We start from the raw sequence: 14,021 nt of genomic DNA on the forward strand, positions 1-14,021 counted from the left end.
GCCTGACGGAGTGTAAGCTGATGTGGGGCTGGATGGAATCCAAAAACGGGCAGAGAGTTTGTCAGAATTCCTACGTTCCGTTCTTACCTTGGCTTTGACCTCAAAAGCCACATGACTTTTGGGTCCCAGTTTCTTCAATATGTCCAATGGCCATGGCAGATTAGGGACAGGGCATCCAAAACTTGGGGTCCATAAATCTTCGTCAAGGAGTCTGTAAACATCTTGTAGTGTGTGTGTGTGTGTGTGTAGATGCATCCTTCTGGGATGAGCGTGTGCCGTTTTCATCGGATTCTCAAAGGGTTTCATGAATACGGCATAATCAATAATCACTCCTCTGTCTAATCCTTAAGATTCCTTCTCAGATTCAAGAGTCTACGATTCTCTCGAAACTGCAACTAAAGCCTAATAGTATAACAACATACAAATGCATAAGGATTTTATTTGTAAGGTTAATACTTTACTTCCAATTTTCTTTGACTTTTTCATTTTCCCTCAAATAAGAACATAGCTGGGTATCATATTCAAGGCTCAGTTGATCTAGGACAGTGTATCTACAACTGTGTCATTAACAATTATAGTGGTGTATTAATAGTTGTCCCTTGGAAAATCGATTATATGTTTAAAGACATTTCAGAAAACTCATATTTTAGCCTGCTCTTGGAGATCCACAAGGGACAGTGGTGTAGAGGAAGCTCTAAGCAATTCTGCACTTAAGAAGCGGCTTACATTTTGTGAAAAGCGTTATCTACATTACCTGACCATAGGGCTCCTTACGCATCTGTTCACATCATAAAAAATAATTCGTTAGAAGAATGCATTATTAGAAATGCTGACCTAGTCATTTCAACTTTAATTCTTTGGGACACGTTGGTGGCCTTCACTGGTTTCTTCGAGGTCTAATAATGCTTACTTAATGAAGCACATATTTTGGGTACCATTTCATGGTGTTTCAGGAAGATTTAAATTAGTGTAGGTAAAATGACTCATTTTTATGTAGAGGAGGTAGGTGTGTGATTAGGAGGAGTTGGTATTATGCTAGAAAAAGGTGAAAAAAGCAAGTGTGAGAAAGAGTTCATGAAGAGTTATGAATATCTGTGAGCAGTTCATTCATCGATTTGTTCATTCACGAATAATTACTGAGAACCTCCTAAGTCACGGGGTCCATGAGAAGACCTGATAATCTAAAGGAGATAATGTCTGACCTTAAGAGAGTCAAAATCAAGTGATGTTGGGTCTACAGCCATGCCACCCTGAACAAGCCCGATCCCATCTGATCTTGGAAGCTAAGCAGGGTCAGGCCTGTTTAGTACTTGGATGGGAGACCACCTAGGAAGACCAGGTACTGTAGACGTAAAAAAAAAAAAAATAGAGATTATAAAATGACAAGGTCCTTGCAATCTGTGAGGTCAACCAAGGGTTGCCTTGCCTAAAAAAAAAAAAAAAATCAAGTGATATTGGGAGACAGGCAAGAGATGATTTCAATAGAGTGATACATGCTATGGTAGATGTAGGTACTACTGCTATAAAAACACAGAAAAAGGAACCAATCTGAGGAAGGCTTCATGGAGAAGATGTTTGAACTGGCTTTAACAGTCACGGTTGAATAAAGTAAGTCCGTCTTGTCATCGGAAGGCTAAAATGAGTATGGAAAAAAAAAGTAAGAAGATATGCTGTTTCATAAAATGTGAATGGTGCCTGAAGTTCAGATTTTGGCTAATGGCACTTTGGCTGCAACTATCAGAAGCCCCAGCCCAAACCAGCTTAAACAATAAAGAAATGATTTTTCTCACATAATAGCATCTTTGGAGGTTTTCAGAGTCATTAACTAATTTCTCATCATTGTTCCATTTTCCACCTTCTATTTTCAATTTACGCTCACGCCGGTCAGCGAAACGGCTGCAGACATCTCAGGCAAGACTCACAATGTCTGGGAGAGAAGAGATCCTCCTTTCCCCTCTGATTCCTTCTGGGGAACAAGGAAAACCATTTTAGAAGTCTCTCTCGAGATGCCACTTCATGTCTCAATGACCACACGTAAGCCCCACTCCAACTCCGAAGTCGGTCTCTGATCCCAGTGGAGTTCACCTGGGGTCTGAGCAGTTTTACCCGCCGCCCGACTCCCTCCCCAAAGCAGCGGGCTGCACAGAGGAGAGGCGGACACCTGAACAAAACCAGGCTCCTATCAGGACGGGAGAAGAAGTGGGAGGGGCTTAGGAGGCAATCTACAATGACTCCTCCGGAAGGTCTGGAGAAGAGGACATTGCTATCTGCAAGATGCTTTATCAGGGCAGATGGTATTGTCTTTACCCCAATCTCCAGGACTGAGATGAACATCCTGGCAAAGATGGCGGCTTAGGGTGTCTCTGCGTGCTCTTGTCTATATTTCAATCCAAAAGACTGTGATGGGGTAATGGTAATCACTGTGCTTTAAGGTATCTCCCCCACTAGCATACTACGGGATATTTAGGAGCTACTCAAATTGTCCCCACCATGGAGACTTTATTTTCTACTAGCATTTAACACAAACATGGGCTCTAACATCACTCAGGGTCAAGGTCTCACACGGTGCAGTGTGAAGTTAGGTTTGTAGAAAAATGATCAGAAAATGATGATAATGATCCGATAGTAATTGTCATTTCAGCTAAATGACAAATCTCAAAGGCTGATGAACTAATTCAAATAAATAGAGTTTCAGCATCTTCATTGTAGGGAGAGAGAAAAAAGCCCACATGCATCAATCTCTTAGCTTTTGTATTGACTAACATTAATTGCTTAAAACTCTAATGCCAGCAATATCTTACTGAATTATGGTTTATGAAAGCTATTGACATATGTGGAGATGCAATAAGGAGTCCTTTTTAGGCACGACTACAGTAGATTGCTGTAGGGATTATCTAATTATTGAGTAAGCGCTAGTGATGAACTCTAGCAATAAAAACACCGGATGTTCACCAGGGGCCGTGAGACAGAAGTAATGACTGGGTCTGATGGCATAAATTGGCTTTTCTTCTTCTCCCTTAAACAGAAACGCTCACTAGTTTTCTTTCAGAAGCAAAGAATGAATCAGGCAGATAACTGTTATCCCACTCTGCACCCCAACTTTTCTTATTTTAATTAAAAGTCCTTTGAATTTCTGATCGAATTCTTATTGTTTTCCTTTCCTTACTTTCTAAAGGATTCTCTCTTAGGCATCCAGCAATAGAAATGACAAACAAACAAACAAACAAACAAACAAAAAGACCCAACCAACCAACCAAACAAAACTCTCGATTTAAAAGCACAATGTGTTTAATCTTTTTTATTTTTTTTTGCATTCGTAGCTTCTATTTTTTGATCACTAGCTAGGTGCCGGGACCTTCATGATTATGTATCATCAAGACCTGGTAAATCTGGAGTATCACAAATTCCCCGTGATAAATTCCCACTGTGGGACTACTTGGTATGGCTTTTGTCTTTCTAACTGTTTCCTGGCTGATCTAATGAGGTCTTTTTTAATTTCTTCCACCTTTCTGCTAAAGAAACACACTTAGAAAGGGAAAATAAAGCTAATGGTTAGAGACCGTAATTTAAACTGAGATCTGCTTCTGTGAGACACTCTCGGTTGGTAAATAAGCTGATGTCTACCTAAATTTGCTTACCTATTTTGGCCTTAAATAGTTCTAATTTAATTTTGTCATCTGCTACCTAAAGATCCTAATACTAGACTATGTCATAGTATTGTCTTTATTCATCCGACAAGTATTTGTGGGGCCTACTATGTGCCAAGCAGTGATAGGCATTGAGAACAGAGAAGAAAAATAAAATCAGGTGTTTGCTTCAGGAAGCTCACATCCTAGAGAGCAAGACAGACAAATATGTAAGTTGTAGAGGTTCATACAGTGATATGTTCCATTAAGAAGAACCAGTGAGCGTCAGAGGCCAGGGAAGAAGGCAGGGGGTTCTCTGAGAAAGCCTGTCACAAGGGAGGGTGTTTCAGATGCAGATGCAGAGAAATGGAAGAGACTGGTGGTCGGCCAGGGCCTGCTGAAGGGGAGGAGGCGAGACGTGACTGCCTCACGGCCCCGGGTTCCCTTTGAAAACAAGCCGGGGGTACCCAACAATGGGAACGCAACGGAACAAAAGGCCCCAAAACGGTCAACCCAAAAAGGGTAAATTTACGCTACATGAATTTCATCTCAATAAAATTTACACAGAAGAGAAAGGGAGGATGCTAAAGCAGAGACCTGAAGGATGAGAAGCTGAGCCAGGTAAAGGGTGGGGATGACCATCGTGGATTCAGGTCACTGGATAGAGTGGCAGGTGGGCTAGATAGCACAGCCATGTGGCTGCTGAAGGCCGCAAGGGAATCGATGGAAGACATGAAGATGCAGGTCTGAGGCCACTGTCTCTGCTGAATGACGGGGAGTGGTCTGTTTCAGGAGATGGGGACAAGGACCAGTATTAGGTGGCATCATTATTAGATGGCCTGTACTTCAAAGAGAAAGGGGGAGAAATGGTTCCAAGGGGCCCTGAAGACCAGAAGGACACCTGCCTCACTCACACGCCTGATGGGCACGGGGTGCACAGGGAAATTTGTGTGCACTTACAGCCGAGCTTTGGTTCGGAGAAGAGGCGAAGAAGAAGGGTTTTTCTGATGACAGATCATGCATTTCTGAGGCCCCATTGTGGGGTTTGGAAGTTGTAGACTGGGCTGGATAGAGGATAATATGAAAGCTGTCTGGGGATGCTTGGGCTTCTGTTAGTAACTGGTTTAAAAAGGGATATATAATATAAGTCCTGTGTGGTTGGGTGAGTGACAGCTGCAGGGACAAAGACAAATGTTCCTAAAATGTTGCTCTGAATAAATAAGCAACTTTCAACTAAAACGTGGTAGAAATCTTCAGCAGTTCTTAAAGCGTGCTGTCCAGTACTAGTTGACGATAAACCTCGTGAAGAGTTTTAAGAAACAACATTTTGGTGAACTGATTCATTTGGAAAAGGATAAATTGATTTCTGGGAAATGGGACCTCAGTGAATCGATGTTTGATACGCTGAGCTGCTTCTTGCTGTTGCATCCCGCAGAGGAGAGATGGGGTTACCTGAGACATTCCTTAGCTGCCACCCCCCTTCCTTCCTCTCCACTTTGAAAATCTGGGAGAAGGCCTCCGATGGGCTCATCTGGGGCACAGGCCGTCTCTGTGGCCACAGGTGGATTTTAGGCTAAGTGGCCACTGCGAGATCTTGAGCATGAGGGGAGAGGAAGTTCTCTGGGAACGAGGGGGTGGGGGTGAGAGACGCTGGACAAACAGAGCAACATTCCTCTCCAGTTATGTTCCTAGGTTATTGTTACCCAATTTGGCCCCAGAGAAGAGGACATTTATGACAGCGTCAAAACGGCAAGACCCTCCGAATCAGAGATCGCTTTGCTATAAAAACTCCCAGTCTCTGGACTTCGGTTTTCTGGTGTTTTTCTGTCTTAGATCACATCTGCTCAGCTCCCACTCGTACATGATCAATTTGTGTGCTCATAATCTCTCCTGAAGTTCACACAAATTCATTTGACGAATTCACCCACATGACCCAGTGGCTAAAATTACTTAGGCGTCGGTCCCGTGGTCGCCCGCAGCTGGTGAGCCTGAATTCTGACCCCCTGGCGTAGAGTCGCAAGGGGAGCTTGGGTACTGGAAACTGGGGGTTATTAGCCGGGGCTCCCTGTCCGCACAGCACCTGAGGGAGTTTTAAAACAGAAAACCTCCCCGACCCCAGAACTCTGTTGTTCAATTTGTTCCTTTCCTCGGTGCAATTAATTTTCCCTGTTGTCTGAGCCCGCTGTTAAGAGAGTAGATGTCTCGATCATGTTTTAAATGAGAAGAAATTGATGTTGTTTACTTTCCTAATACGATTTAATATGTGAGTGGTCGAGTTCAGACCAAGTTCCGGGCGTTCTAGCTTCTCGTGAAGTACACTTTGCCCTTCATCCCACCTAAAAGACGTGTAGAAATAGAGGTTTCTCATATTTATCTAGCCTTGAGCATTGCTCAGACGATAGGTACTAATTTAAGATCTCTGATACCATGTCTTCAAGTGTGATTCAGATAAAAAATGCTTTCCAAGTCGGCTGGATAAACCCGCGATTACACCGAAAGCAATTGTTAGCTTTGGTGCGGGCTGTTTTCACCTTCTTAAAACAATTCTTGTCAAGGAGGGCTAGCCACAGTATCAAACAGCAGTGTATAGAGGCGTGGAAAAAAAAATCCTCCTTTTTAAGTGAGTGAAATAAATCATTGCTCACTAACAGTGATATGTAATAAGATTAATTTGAATCGCTGCCTCCTGTGGCGACATTTTACAATAGTCAGTGTTTATCTTTTGAAGGTTTCCCAAACATGTAGACGAGATGGATTAGACTGAATTAGTTTCACAGGCAGAAACGTAAAAATGGAAATATAAATTGGGGTCTAATGACCACGGTTTGAATACCTTCACGTTCGATTCTCCGAAGACAACCAAAATAAATATTTTCCGTGTCAGACGGGGCTTGACTCTAATTCCTGATGATTGTTTTTGAAGGCAAGGGGGTTGAGTCATTATATATGGCTTGTGTCAAGTCACGACATCACAGCGAAATGGTGAAATAATTTCCCTCATATTTGGCATGGTTTAAAAGAGGAGGTTTAAAAATTTATGCCACAATGATAATCTATGCTCTTGAAGTTGAAGAACAGTAAACTTCCATAAGCGTCTTTTACCGTTATCATTTTCAGCAGGTATTAGCATCATGCCTGGCATAGGAAAGAGTTTTATATCTCGAAGATCAGTTAGCACACATTATTATCCTGGTTCAACATTACAGTGGAGAGCTAGACTCCTCCCATGACATCGGGCCCTGGACACACATTGATCACCTTGCCTGGCAGTGTTCCTCAGTTTCCCTTTTTCAAACAACACCCATATTTTTCTCTGGACTTTATTCTTTCTCCATCGTTGGTCTCGCAGTCTGGGGTGCGCGCATATTCCTGTGACTTCTGTGGTTGGCTGAGGCATGGATGCGCTCCGATTCGGGTAGAGGTGACTCTTGGGGACTCTGGGACAAATGCATCCTCTTCTTCTGGGAGGGCTGCTAGGATTAACACACCCTCTCTTGCCACATGTGAATCAGCGAGTGCTGAGTCTGGGAGCTGTCGGGGGTGGGGGTGGGGGTGAGTGGCTCAATGCTTTGTGATCAGAGCATCAACCGAAGGCTCTCCAGTTATGTGAGCTCAAAATGTGTTCCTGGCGCTTCGAGACGCAACCAAAAGAAAATAGTTGCTCGCAGAATATTGTGATCCATCGACTGTGTTAATGACAGGATGCATCCCAGAACTTGAGCATTCATTTAGAAAATAATCGTTCTCTAAAAAGAAATAGAAAAATGATTCACCAATATTTTTCTTTACAGCAGGAATTTCCCCCCAAACATTTTATATTTAAATATGATACATGAATATGTGGGTTACACACAAGTTTTCTGGAACCTACCGATGGGCTGAAATGAATTCAATTTTTTTATTACAAAACATTTTAGTTGTGAACGCCCACATTCTTAAAAATGGCAGCCGTTGTGGGAGAAACTGATAGCATGATCGTCATTAGTCCTATTTGTAAAACATACTCTATTGACCCATTTTCTGAGCATGGGGCAGGATTCTTCCTGGCCTCTTTGTCATTGAGTCGGGTCATTGACTGGTTCTTGCCTATGAATTGCCAGCAGAACTCATATGTGTCACTTCCGGGATAAGTATTTAATTACCAGTGCAAGACACTCTTTGTCACTGAGACATGGAGGTGGTGATATTTGAGAAGGTGGCTGCACCCTCAGCCTGGACCATGAGCGACAGATGTGAGCAGAGCTTCCTTGCCTGTAGTTGTTATAAGCCATGGTGATGTAGGGCTTGTTTGTTACTGCACCATAACCTGGCCCATCCAGGCTGATCCAATACCATGATCGAGACTAAAGCTAAATTCACTCTAATCTATTTGAGAAACTGGCTTGACAAAGTTTCGTAGGCATTTCGATGGAGTGGCAGGTTGGCAGTTTACGTTTCTGAACCGGGCATTGGCACTGAAGATACAGGCCATGACCCTGGGACCTCACATACTATCCGTCTGGGGATAAACCAGAGTCTCTGCAGAGTGCCAGAGCAAAAGGGAAGAGAGGGGCAGGTGAAACGTGCCATGTGTGTTGGGTGAAGAGAGAGTTCCTTTTTTTTTTTTTTTAATGGGGGAGAAGGAAATTAGAAAGAAAAGGGAGATTTTGAGAAGTATTGTGGGATATAAATTAGATCACCGCAAATTCTCCTTGAGTCAGTCATTCAGATTGGACTATTTACGTAATTACATTTGGTTACCGTTCAGTGGTATGGGCTTGTTTGTTTGTTTTGTTTTTATATGACTTGGCTGAAAGACTGATCCATAGAGGTTCTAACCTTTATTAGAGTTATGCGTGCAATACTAAGAATATAATTCATTTGGGGCGAAAGCTTGATTTAAATTTTCAAGTAGTACTGATTTCGTTTTGGACATTTCTGCTTGTAGAAAAAATGGGCACGCAGTAAGTGTTTTTAATTTTTATTTAGTAAAATGTGGGAATGTTTATGATATGACCCCAAAATTCCACTCCTAGGTATTTACCTGGGAGAAACGAAAACGTATGTTCACACGAAAAATGTTCATAGCAGCATTATTCATAATACTCCAAAAGGGTAAACAATACAAATGTCCATCAACTGATGGATGGATAAACACACTGTGGGATAGCAAACAATGAAATACTATTCAGCAATGAAAAAGAGCAAAAGACTAATGCCTGCCATGACATTTTCGAGGATGAACCCCCCAAAACCATATGCTAAGTGAAAGAGCCTAGACACGAAAGATGAAATCATTATATGATTTCATCAATATGAAGCGTCCGGAAGAGGCAAATCTAGGAAGCCAGAAAGTAGATTTGTGAACTGTATCTTGGGGTGAGGGGTGTGAATGTGGATTAACTTCTGTGGGCATGAGGGATCTTTTTGGGGGGATGAGGATGTTGTAAAACTGAATCTGGTACTGGCTGCGTAACTCTGTAAAGCTACTAACAATTACTGAGTTGTACACTTAAAAGGGGTGAATTTTATGGTATGAAAATGATACCTCGATAAAGCTGTTTAAAAAAAAATCGAGGGGTTCACCATAGAATATATTGTTTCATTTAATTAAAGGTAAATAATTTAGAATCAGGGACCTCGCACTGTGCCTGGCACGTAATAAGTGCTTGAGAAATGTCAGATGGAACCTAAGTCGTAGGCCCTCACGGGCTGAGCTCTCTGCGCATGTGCAGGGCCGCTCTCCAAGGCGGCTGGACTCCGCAGCTCATTCGGAGAGAAAGGGGAGCTGGGTGTCTGACTTTTCCTGAAGTTTCTGCATCTGCCGAGCCAACTGTGATCATCAGTTATAAAATCCACATGATTATAGCGAACATATGCTGTTTTACAGCAGCGCAGCATCTATCACCTCTGCATTGGGCTGCAGTGTCTGAAATTTCCTTGGGGACAGCACCCTACCGGGTCTCAGCCCATTGGTCTGAGTGAGGCTGACTCCACCTCCGGTACCCGGGATGGCAGCGGATCGAACCCGAGCAGGTCAGTGAGTTCCCTTCACTGTGATTGGTTTGGGATGGACTTAACCTTGTTGGTCCCTTAAGAGTCAGGCTCTGGACTTTGGTTCACATTTCAGGGAAAAGGGACTTTCTTTCCCTGTGGATTCGGAGCACTGGGGGACCTAGCACTTAGAGCTCTCGGCAGGTGTGTCTCTTCGTGTGAAGCTTGAGAATAAAGCCAACGTGGAGAAGAGCACAGCCGAGAAGTGGACGGAGGTGGACCCTGGTCGCACGTTTTCAGTCCCCAGAGTCAGCCTTACCTGCATGTTCCACAAACAGGGACCACCCTTGTTTTCTCTTTCTTTTTTGGGGGTTGGGTGGGTGGGTGGGAACGGGTCAGCCTGGGTTATGTTTTTAGTCCATTGCAACCAGATCCCTGAAACAGAGATGCTTCTTGCTTCCTGGAAAAATGAAGAGCTGGGGTTATGACAGCCGGCAGTGTTCCATTTTTAGACTTGCCTATGGAACAGCAGCCAGGGAGGGGCTAACGAGGTCAAATCTGAATCCTTGTCACTTCGAAGCCAGAAAGAGGGCAGGTCACCCACTAGCTTTTATTAATATTAATGATACTAATTACAGCCACCATTTATTGGGTGCTTAATCTGTGCCGAGGGCTATTTAAATAGCTCTGTGTACCGACACCATGCTGAGTGTTTACTTGCTTCATTTCATTCACTCGTCCAGCAAGTTTGAGAATTGGTACTTATTGTCCCCATTTCACTTGGGAAGAAACTGAAGCTAACCAGCTGAGAGTGATAACAGGCAACAGTCAATGGGATCTCATTATGTTCCAGGCACAGTTTTAAACACCTTATGTGTGTCAACTCATTTAATCATCACAAGCTCAAGTTTCAGGTCCTAGTATTATTCCCATTGAACAGATGAAGCCCTGGGAAGTGGAGTAACTTGCTCAAGTTCACACAGCCAGGGAGAGCTGTGCCTGCTCAGGATGCAAGTCCAAGGTCCCGGCTGAGGTCGAGCTGACTTAAAACTCATGTTCATAAATATTAGGCCCTACTGCCTTTTTAAGAAAATAGGCTTCTAAATTGTGGAGTGATTTTAGATTTATAGAAAATTTGCAGAGATAGCAGAGTTCCTGAATGCCCCTCAGGAACAGTGTCCTCAAATGATATCGTGTCACATGGCCATGGCACATTTGTGAGAGCTCAGAAGTCGGCGTTGGCTCATTGCCAGTAACGAAGCTGCTTGCTTGATCTGCATTTGACCAGCTTTCCTGCTATTGTATTTTTCCTGTTCCAGGATCCCATCCAGGACGCCTCATTGCATTTAGTTCTGCTGTCATCTTAAGAACTCTTTTCATGTTAGGATTTTTGTCTGGAATATAAAAAAATGCAGTGCTTACTCTTGTGCTTACTTTTTCTGGTTGGAAAAACAAAAAAATGGTTTGAAAAAAAACAAAAAACTTTGAAGTGCCAGTATGTTAAACACTAGGAATTAAGACCTGGGGTTGGGGTTACTGTTGGACAATGCAAGCAAGTGCCACCAAATATATTCATTGAAACTTTTCTAACTTTCTATATTTGCCGTATTCGTTTGTTTCCTCTGAAGCCTCTCCAGTTTTAATGCAATCGTTGCTGAATTTCCATTGTGAGGAACGGACGTGAATGAGACCCACAGCATGCTCTGAGCACTTGATTGTTCTGAGCCAGCTTTTCACCTTATTGTGTCCCAGGGCCAACCCCAGGTAGAGCGAGTCCGCCCTCGAGCAGTGTACTCCTGGACTGTGCAGGTGGCTGCATCCACGCTGATGTCTGAGAACCACCAGCCCGCGACCTAACACGTGCAGAAGACATTCCTGAAGCAAGACCAACTAGCGTGTCAAACCACACGCGACAAACACGCAGCCCAACTTCATGGCTGTGGCCAACCACGTTTCTTCTTTATCTTTTGTGCTGGGCAATTTATGTAAACCATACTCTATTCATGCAACTAAAACTTATACCTGGGGGAAGGGTAGAAAGAGAGAGAGAATTTTAGGACATACTGGCTGCCTGAGCATCAGATGGGGGACCCAGATCTGGTTTCCTGGAGTTTTTCTAGGGTCTCCGTGCCTCAGAGAAAGCAAATATCTCGCCACTGCTTATATTCATGAATTAGTCCCTATGCCTGGTCCTCAGCCAATGAAATAGCAATATAGTTTAACGATGGAAGGAAAAGGAGCTAGTTCACACTTCTTAAGAGATGTTACAATTCCATCCTTTGTAGGTGACCCAAGGGATTTTTCAAGAGTAATTATGACTAGGTAAGACTTTAGAACCCGATTCATGAAGAAGAGATAAATTCAGTGTATTTAAAACAAATATTCTCTGCAAAGTATAAAAATTTATCTCATGCATACATATACATACATATGGATCACTTATAAATGAAATGTATATATGCACCTAAAAATTCTTACCTTATACACTCCTAGCGACAATCTGTTGAGATAGGTTTATTTTATTACCCCCGATTTGCAGGTGTGCATCTCAAACTCAGGGAAGTGAGGAGACTTGCTTGAGCTCACCTTGCTAGTGAGTCACGGAGATGTGACGTGAAGCCAGGTGTCCTGGCTCCAGACTCTGTGTTTACAACCACTGCTATGTGTATTTCTCTGTCAGAGAGGGTGTGGTGACTGGCGTGTCGGTGAATGAACCCCAGGACAGTTTAATCTTTAGAACCTGGCAGTGACTGTCCGCACGCCAGCCACACAGGATCGCTTGTTTGCGTCAACTCTCAAGACTTGGCAAGTAGACCAAAATATTGATGATGTGAGACTTCGTGAGCCACGACAGATGAACAGAAAAACGGAATGATCCATGGCTGGTAACTAATAACGAATGTAATAAGGTTAAGGCTGCTTCTAAGTGTCTGCAAATGAAAAAGAACATGACAAGGGCACCGAGCTACAGTGAGGTTACACAGAAGGACCAAGGCGACAGCTCAGCGTGAGTGCCGCTCGCCTCACCTGTGACTCCCACGTGCAGCTCCCTGACTGCCTCTCATTACGGCTCAGATTCTCAGTCCCGGCTCAGATTCTCAGTCCCGCATCTTCCTGGTTTTTACAAAAGAACCTGTTTTTGTTGTGCTTACAAATAGTTATCCCTCTCAATGAAATGCAAATGGGACTTGTTTGTATTTTTGCTAATGCTTCCCCCTCCTCCGTTAAAGACATAATAAGATATGGCCGCACAGGGCGAATGAAGTACCCATGCTCGTGTAAACGAGACCATAACGAGGTCCCCGGCTGACGTGGGGCGCGCACTGCCAGCCAAACCAACGCGGGCGTCTCCTGGGTTTTCACTCCTCTTGGTTGATTTACATGGGCTGCATGCCACATTTTATCCTGATGGCCCCCACTCTCCTAAGATCTAGGAACTGGAGAGACAGTAATGGATGATGCCTCTACCTGCGAGCCTGGCCCCTCACTGTACCAAGCACTATTACTGTAAGAAGTGGGCATCAGTCATTTCCTCTTAGGAAGCTCGTTGCAAAGCAACCAGAAATATTTTCTAATATGTTCAGCTCCGCTCGGTACGACCTCTTCCTGGAGGGAATTTTCCTTGACATATTTGAATGAATTTATGGACAGGAAAAATATTTTAATATCCTGATGAAAAATAAAACTGCAAACAATGTTTCATTACCACCGAAAGGACATAAAACATTAAACGGGTGGAAATAATCATGGTTAGGTTTGTGAGAAACATTGGAAGTCATTTTTAAATAAACTTTTTTTAAAAAAAAATTATAATTATAATGCATGTACCTGGTGGACAATTTAGAAAATGCAGGACAGCAGGTGTATGTGTGTGCGTTTATATACATAAGTGCTAAATTCTCATTTAATCTGCAGGAATTTATACGACGGGTATTCTCCCTCCCCCCTTTATTCTAAAATAAGCTCCCACCTTGGAATTGAAACAGCGTGACTGTATCCACAGTGCCTCAGTTGCAAAGCCAGCTCTCAAGTCATCAAACCTGCCTGATTTCTTTACCCACACATGTCCCCCTGCATTAAGTAAGCACAAACGCAAACACGACCCCAGCGATGCTGTTTTGGCCAGGATTCCAACAGGTGCCAAAAATAAACGTGGGAATAAGAGACTCATCCTCGATTCGGAAAATGCTCGACAATTGGCCTTGATTTACAAAATTAAGTAAAAGCCATGCCCTTTGGAAAGCTGGATCGTAATTTTGTTTGATATATTCTGCTCTTCTTAGAGGGGAAAAAAATATGTGACTGAAAGTAACTTTTACAAAGAATTTTTGTGTATTCGAAAACAGCGGTTGAACGTTCTCTTCGTCGGAAATTCATTCTTGTCATTTGAATAACTTAGAGATACTGAGCAGAAACTCCACA

At 43.1% G+C, this 14,021-nt stretch overlaps 1 pseudogene; it reads left to right on the forward strand.

The window, feature by feature from the left end:
- Positions 1-1,232: 1,232 nt before the first annotated feature.
- LOC111745730 lies at positions 1,233-1,351 on the forward strand (annotated as a pseudogene).
- Positions 1,352-14,021: the final 12,670 nt, after the last annotated feature.

Source organism: Pteropus vampyrus, unplaced genomic scaffold (genome assembly GCF_000151845.1).
Source record: "Pteropus vampyrus isolate Shadow unplaced genomic scaffold, Pvam_2.0 Scaffold162, whole genome shotgun sequence".
NCBI classification, from domain to species: Eukaryota; Metazoa; Chordata; class Mammalia; order Chiroptera; family Pteropodidae; genus Pteropus; species Pteropus vampyrus.